This window comes from Pseudophryne corroboree, chromosome 8, assembly GCF_028390025.1.
Source record: "Pseudophryne corroboree isolate aPseCor3 chromosome 8, aPseCor3.hap2, whole genome shotgun sequence".
In the NCBI taxonomy this organism is placed as follows: domain Eukaryota; kingdom Metazoa; phylum Chordata; class Amphibia; order Anura; family Myobatrachidae; genus Pseudophryne; species Pseudophryne corroboree.
The window spans coordinates 169,117,437-169,120,034 of NC_086451.1; the positions used below are offsets into that span (position 1 = coordinate 169,117,437).

The 2,598-nt window shown below is 48.0% G+C and overlaps 1 pseudogene; it reads right to left on the reverse strand.

The window, feature by feature from the left end:
* Positions 1 to 383: 383 nt before the first annotated feature.
* LOC134951839 (U1 spliceosomal RNA) lies at positions 384 to 556 on the reverse strand (annotated as a pseudogene).
* Positions 557 to 2,598: the final 2,042 nt, after the last annotated feature.

Genomic DNA, 2,598 nt, shown 5'->3' on the forward strand with positions numbered 1-2,598 from the left:
ACCCTCATCTGCATATGAAAAGAGATAAGGGGCGCTTGGATGACCCCTAGTTCGCATTGAACACCCCCCACCCTCCTTTGGTGTGGGGCTCATGTTGGCCATGCCCCAGCCCCTGAAGCATTCAAGCTGATTTCTTGCAGCAGCTGGGCACTGTAACAGCTCCAGAGCTGCTCTGTAAGGCAAATAAAAGGGTGTGGGCCCTGCAACACCACCTGTAGTTCGCATTGTGCGTTGGAAGGCACAAAGTAAGCAGACGGGAGAAGTCAGGATAGTGCGCAAGGGCATAGAAGGGAGGGGCTCAAGAAAAGAGAAGTGGAAACAGACAGCAAACTAGGCTGGAGAGAGACCTGAGACAATGAGATCTAAATTATACCAGAGCCAACCAGGGGAAAGCACAAATGCAGTCCCCCCCCCCCCCCCCTACCACAAATTATGCAGTCGAGATTCCCACATTTGGGGAAATCACAGAGGTCAGCATACCCAGAATGCAATGAATGAACCTCACCCTGGGAAAACAATCTTCATGACCATGGTATCACCTAAGCAAAATAAGTATGATTTGAGATAGGGCTGGGGAGGGCCGCTGCTCAGGCACACCTCCGTCAAGTAAAGGAGATTCAACTGAGGCAGCACAAGGGAACTCTCATCTGGGGACAACAACTGCAGGGAGAACACATTTTCAGATGAATGTGTGAGGGCAGAAGGCTGCCTAATACTGAAGCACCCCCCAAACAACAAACCAAATGCAACAACTAGTGCAAGCATTCCTGGGGGAAGGCCTGCAGCAGATGGATTCGCATATGGTGATGTCATCCAAGCAATGGGTATAGTTGGCTGCAACCCTCGTCTGCATATGAAAAGAGAAAATGGTCACGCAGGGCATGGCGGCCTTTGTGGGGTTGCGCTTGGATGACCCCTAGATCGCTTTATACACCCCCATCAGTGTGGGGCTCATGTTGGCCATGCCCCAGCCCCTGAAGCATTCAAGCTGATTTCTTGCAGCAGCTGGACCCAGTAACAGCTCCAGAGTTGCTCTACAAGACAAGTAAAAGGGTGTGAGCCATGCAGCACCACCTGTAGTTTGCATACACACATATATAGGACAGCATCTCTTATATGCCTCAGGGGCAATAAAATAGTATCCTTATCTAGGGTATCCGTCCATGCCGCTACAGCACTACACATACACACCCAGGCCGACGCAATTGCCGGTCTGAGTAAGGTACCTGAATGTGTATAAATGGACTTCAGGGTAATCTCCTGTTTGCGGTCAGCAGACTCTTTGAGGGTAGCCGTATCCTGGGACGGGAGGGCTAACTTCTTGGATAAGCGTGTTAATGCTTTGTCCACCCAAGGGGAGGATTCCCATCGTAACCTATCCGTTGATGGGAAAGGATACGCCATAAGAATCCTTTTGGAAATCTGCAGGAGATTCCCAAGCTTTTTCACATAACTCGTTCAGCTCGTGTGAGGGGAAAAGGTTACCTCAGGCTTCTTTCCCTTGTACATATGTACCCTCTTGTCAGGGATAGGGGGCTCCTCTGTGATGTGCAAAACATCTTTTATTGCCATAATCATATATCAAATGTATTTTGCCAATTTTGGCTGTAACTTTGCATCATCGTAATCGACACTGGAGTCAGAATCCGTGTCGGTATCTGTGTCAACAATCTGGATAGTGGGCACTTATGAGACCCTGACAGTCCCTACGACATAGGATCAGGCATGGGTTGAGACCCTGACTGTCCCAAAGCTTCAGCCTTGTCTAATCTTTTGTGCAATGAGTTTACACTAGCATTTAAAACATTCCACATATCCATCCAATCAGGTGTCGGCGGAGACACCACATTCATTTGCTCCCGCTCCTCTCTAATATAGCCTTCTTCCTCAGACATGTCGACACATGCGTACCGACACACCACACACACAGGGAATGCTTTTACTGAAGACATTTCCCCCACAAGGCCCTTTGGCAGAGCTGGCCCTAACCAATATGATGCCCTAGGCAAGATTTTGCCTGGTGCCCCCTAGCACCACCGCTGGTTCCGCCTCTGACCTTGCACCTCTTTCCCAGCACCATCAACCCTCACCCATAACAGTACTTATTTTGGTGTTTGTACCCCCTATATTTTAAACAGGAACAGTTCGCACATTTGGCGCACAGTCCAAAAAGGGGTGTGTTTTTGCTGGCAATGGGCATGTCCACACAATAGTACCCCCAATTAAAATTCCGCCACACAGTACTGCAATTTTATTCACATTTGATCACGCGATAGTGTCCATAATTCACATTACATCCCACAGTAGTATCACTTTACCTTATAAACGTTACTTCTCACAGTAGTGCTCCTTATTCACATTACATCACACTGAATTGCTCCTTATTTACATTACACCACACCCTATTGCTCTTTATTCACATTAGACGACACAGTAAATGCCCTTTCTATACGCAACGCTACATATTAGAGCACCTTATACACATAATGCCACACATTAGTAATGCATTTATACTAGAGATGAGCGGGTTCGGTTTCTCTGAATCCGAACCCGCCCGAACTTCATGTTTTTTTTCACGGGTCCGAGCGACTCGGATCT